Consider the following 5,867-nt stretch of genomic DNA (forward strand, 5'->3'; position numbering starts at 1 on the left):
TGAGAAGAATTGAAAGAGCGAGAGACAAACTTTTAAGATCAATCAAATTCCCCAAAGATGGGAAATTTGGGCTTTGAAAATGGCTGGCAGTGAATGTGTAACGGGACATATATGCAGTCTGTTCTTCCCTCCTACTGCTAATTATGGCAGTCTGAGGGGAATCTTTTGCTGTCTTAGTCACTTTGTATCTCGAATAAATTGCTTCGCTCCGCGCTGCATTGCGTCCTCCTCGCGCCGCATACAAATCGCTACGGATAAGAAGCTCATCTGCGCATTCACATCTGACACCGTTGTTGTATTACCTGCTGCGTTTGAGTTTTGCCAGTTTTGCGCCGTGCATTCAACAGTAGTACTGTTCGGCAAAGATGTCATTCTCTCGCTGGCCGCATCAAAGCCACCAGACGATTTCCCGTCGCAGTACCACCAGCCGAGCCTGTTGATGAAAGTTGGAATTATTTCCTTTAAACTCAGCGGGGTGACGGTGAGTAAAAATAATATTCTAGGCGAGGGAGTCGCAAACTGTGTAATGGGCAGTCCGCTGTGAGAACTATCCACAGTGAAAGTGGATTTTTGGCGGTAAGGGGGGCGGCACATTACACAAATGCAATGTGATATGCATTGGATGGATGGATGGATGGATGGATGGATGGATGGATGGATGGATGGATGGATGGAAGACAACTGTGGCCCCCAAAACATTAGCACAGCCTAGCGCTAACGCAACACGAGGTGTCTGGTGCTGATGTGGGGTCGTCATGACAACCACAGAGAAGCAATTGTCCTTATTACAAACCAGTGAGGCAGCCAAATGATTTGCAAGCCACTATTATAAGGTCAAACTAGAGAACGTTATTTGTGGATAAATTGCGTGTGAAGGCGAAGAAGCTGAAGACTTGGGAAATTTTATGGAAGCTCAGTTGGCATAAACTGAAGAGTTTAAAGGTGTATCGCTCTAAAGGGCGTAAACTTGGGGATGATGAAAAGCGCAATGATGTGCACAATGGCTTCTTTGACCTCCTACCACATAATAGTATTTTTTTGTTTTTTATTATTATTTCATCACTGTCCCAAGGACGCACAAGTGCGGTTCTTTTAAGAGAGGTGATGATCCCGCCTGTGTTCGTCATCATTCCAAAGGCAATGAGGGAATCTAGACCAAGTTCCCACATTTCAAGAAACAAAATTCACACCTGAAATCTCCATTTGTATTCATGTCATTCAAATAGGTTTGAATCGATTCGACTCGTGCGCCTTTCTGGAAAAGAAAATCATAATACAATAACTAAATCAGCTAATGTTCCCAAAATGTACTTCTCAAAGTCAAAAAAGTCAAAGTCTGCTTTATTGTCAACCTCCTCACATGCCAAGACACACAAAGAAATCGAAATTACGTTTCCACTATCCCACGGTGACAAGACATAGTACACGACATACATACAAGCAAACAACACAAAATAAAAACAAGGCACAAACAATGAATAATAAGAGAGATGAATAAATAATAAATAAACAAATAACACAATAAATAAATAAGAGGAGCAAGTGTGCATACAGCAGACAGTCAGAATATAGTATATGGTATATGTAATTATACCAGTACATCAGGTCAGAGGAGGCAACATATACATCAAACAATACAACTACACCCCCCCCCAAAAAAAAAAAATATATATATATATACTATATATATATAATAATAATAATAAATAAATAAGAAAGTGTAGCGAACGATTCGGTGAACGATTCTGTTGAACAAATCTTTTGAGTGAACTGATTCTAAAGATTCAGTTCACTTAACTGGAATGCACATCACTAGTACAAAAGAGTGCAGATGGCTGAAGGCTGCCAGGTCGAAATAGCCGACTGGTTAGTGACACTGGCTCTTGCTCGGTAAGAACTTGGTTCGATCCCAGGTGGTAGCACATACATAAATGTTCTTTTGGAACTGGAACCTCACTTTGATTGTGTATGATCCAAGTTCTTACCGAGCAAGAGCCCGTGTTACTAACCACCTGCGTGAAAAGATTTAGCTCCTGCAGAACGTGAAAATGAACAAAATCTTTTCACGCAGGTGTGTTTAACGAGGGAATCTTGGAAAACATGTTGGAATGTGGCCCCGAGGACTAGAGCTTGACACCTGTAATCTTTGACCATGATATTTCCCTAATAAAGTGGCCTGTTATTAGGTACACTTGAAAATGGCGGTGTACCTAATGGAGTGTCCGTGTGATTCCCTCGTTAAGCGCACCTGCGTGAAAAGTTTTAGCTCCTGCAGAACGTGAAAATGACCAAAATCTTTTCACGCAGGTGTGTTTAACGAGGGTAACTTGGGAAACATATTGGAACGTGGCCCCGAGGCCTAGAGCTTGACACCTTTGACCATGATATTTCCCTAATAAAGTGGCCTGTTATTAGGTACACTTGAAAATGGCGGTGTACCTAATGGTGTGTCCGTGTGATTCCCTCGTTAAGTGCACCTGCGTGAAAAGTTTTAGCTCCTGCAGAACGTGAAAGGAGCTAAAACTTTTCACGCAGGTGCACTTAACGAGGGTAACTTGGAAAACATATTGGAACGCGGCCCCGAGGACTAGAGCTTGACACCTGTGACCTTTGACCATGATATTTCCCTAATAAAGTGGCCTGTTATTAGGTACACTTGAAAATGGCGGTGTACCTAATGGAGCGTCCGTGTGATTCCCTCGTTAAGCGCACCTGCGTGAAATGTTTTAGCTCCTGCAGAACGTGAAAATGACCAAAATCTTTTCACACAGGTGTGTTTAATGAGGGTAACTTGGAAAACATATTGGAACGCGGCCCCTCGAGGACTGGAGGGCGACACCCCTGGATCAAGTGAAAAGTGCCACACCCGCCCTCACCCCCACTTTCTGATTGGCTGTTTGATCTGTGACGTCATTCGGCCACTCTATTAGGTACACCGCCATTTTCAGTGAATATAAAAACAAGGAATAAAACAAGTTATAACATAAATGTTTATTAAAGTAATAATAAAAGTACATCTCAAACCAGCAATCAAATGTGAAACTGCAGTCGATATATTGAATAACAACAATTAGGCATATATATATGCATATACGTTATTTAAAACCTACTATAAGTAAATCTACATTCTGGCTCTAACCCTAACCCTAGCTCTAGCTCTAACCCTAACCCTAGCTCTAACCCTAACCCTAACCCTAGCCCTAACCCTAACCCTAGCTCTAACCCTAAACCTAACCCTAACCCTAGCTCTAACCCTAACCCTAACCCTAGTCTAACCCTAACCCTAGCTGTAACCCTAACCCTAATCCTAGCTCTAACCCTAACCCTAGTCTAACCCTAACCCTAGCTCTAACACTAACCCTAGCTCTAACCCTAACCCTAGCTCCAGCTTTAACCCTAACCCTAGCACTAACCCTAACCCTAGCTCTAACACTATCTCCAGCTCTAACCCTAACCCTAGCTCTAGCTCTAACCCTAACCCTAGCTCTAACCCTAGCTCTAACCCTAACCCTAGCTCTAACCCTAATCCTAGCTCTAACCCTAACCCTAACCCTAGCCCTAACCCTAACCCTAGCTCTAACCCTAAACCTAACCCTAACCCTAGCTCTAACCCTAACCCTAGTCTAACCCTAACCCTAGCTGTAACCCTAACCCTAATCCTAGCTCTAACCCTAACCCTAGTCTAACCCTAACCCTAGCTCTAACACTAACCCTAGCTCTAACCCTAACCCTAGCTCCAGCTTTAACCCTAACCCTAGCACTAACCCTAACCCTAGCTCTAACACTATCTCCAGCTCTAACCCTAACCCTAGCTCTAGCTCTAACCCTAACCCTAGCTCTAACCCTAGCTCTAACCCTAACCCTAGCTCTAACCCTAATCCTAGCTCTAACCCTAACCCTCAGCTCTAACCCTAACCCTAGCCCTAGCCCTAACCCTAACCCTAGCTCTAACCCTAAACCTAACCCTAACCCTAGCTCTAACCCTAGTCTAACCCTAACCCTAGCTGTAACCCTAACCCTAATCCTAGCTCTAACCCTAACCCTAGTCTAACCCTAACCCTAGCTCTAACACTAACCCTAGCTCTAACCCTAACCCTAGCTCCAGCTTTAACCCTAACCCTAGCACTAACCCTAACCCTAGCTCTAACACTATCTCCAGCTCTAACCCTAACCCTAGCTCTAGCTCTAACCCTAACCCTAGCTCTAACCCTAGCTCTAACCCTAACCCTAGCTCTAACCCTAATCCTAGCTCTAACCCTAACCCTCAGCTCTAACCCTAACCCTAGCTCTAACCCTATCTCCAGCTCTAACCCTAACCCTATCTTTAACCCTAACTCTAGCTCTAACCCTAGCGCTAACCCTAATCCCAAACCTAACCCCAGCTTTAACCCCAGCTTTAACCCCAGCTTTAACCCTAACTGTAGCACTAACCCTAACCCTAGCTCTAACATTAACCCTAGCTCCATCTCTAACCCTAGCTCTAACCCTAGCGCTTAGCCTAACCCTAGACCTAAGTTTTAGGGAGGTGTATGATCATATGGGGCAGCACACGAGCAACTGTGTTGTAAAAATTTTTAGGCTCCACTGAGATTCGAACCCGTGTCGCTGGGGTGAGAGTCCAGAGCACTAACCACTACACTATGGAAGCCGGGAATAAACATAATATGGTTTTATGGAGTAGCTCACAAGCGAATAGATCAGTGGTCCACACGCACTAAAAAACTCCTCGATGCACTGGGCACAAAAAAAAAATGGGTGCAAACAATCCAGACAAATAGTTTCAACGTTATGATGCTGTTTGTTTTTCACAGCGCACTTCGAGATTGCGCAATCATGGGCTCCACAAAAAAAAGTGGTCTCATGTGTGCTGTGTTTGGGTGGAAATTGTTTCAACGGGACAATTTTGTCGCCGTCGCCTAACATTTTATCCCAAAGCGATGTTGACGAGAGGAGTGCGAACCGCTTGTAATTTCCTTTTTGGAATGGCTCTGACTATCACCTGGTGGCTCTCCCAGGGCGCCCTGAAACAATGTCATTTCTGGCAGCCGGCAATTTGTTTTCTATTTGCAAGTCCACCTGCGTCTCGGCACAGGTCACCTTAGCTGCGGTCTATTCATCGGATCCTCTGCTGACCTTTTCCGAAATGCTTCCAAATTGACTTTGATACGTTTGTTTTGCCCGTAACCGCGTTGGCTCCTTGTTCGACTCTAGCCTATTTACATCCAAACGTAAAGCTTTTGATAAGGCGGCCTATCCCAGGAGTCAGTCACCCGTCGAGGGGAAAGCGTTTACGCCTTTGAGTGCTTGTTTTGCAGCCTCTCAAAAGTGTTTGCACATATTCAGCGCGAGAGAAAAAAAACAAAAATGACGAGTGCTAAATGGGGTCAGTGGCAGAACAATAGCACAGCTAGAAGCTGAAAAATACATTTTCAACAGCTCAGTGAGTCAAAACTGTTTTGGAACGACTCCAGAACTTTGTTTCTTCCAACCAGCCGAGTGATTCAATGAAAGAGAATTTGCGTTTCAATTACTCATTATTAAAAGATCCAAAAGTGTTCTGTAAGTAAATTTGAGCTGAGTTGAATGCCAAACTAATGTTAATAATACTAATTTAGCTTGCCTGATGCATGCTAGCCCTCTCAATAAAAATGTATGAACAAGAAAATGTACTCATCGAAGGCTTCCATTCTTTTCGTCAGTCTTTAATTTTTTTTTTTTTTCTTTGGCTACTCACACCGACACACATTCATCAAGTTACAAAGTTGTCAAGTGCTATTTTTGGGGGAGGATACAAATCAGTCTTTGAATTGTAGTAAATACTGCATTGAAAGTACACACAACTATTTAACACAGAATTGGCATAGATA

The sequence above is a fragment of the Syngnathus acus genome, chromosome 4 (genome assembly GCF_901709675.1).
Source record: "Syngnathus acus chromosome 4, fSynAcu1.2, whole genome shotgun sequence".
Classification (NCBI taxonomy): domain Eukaryota; kingdom Metazoa; phylum Chordata; class Actinopteri; order Syngnathiformes; family Syngnathidae; genus Syngnathus; species Syngnathus acus.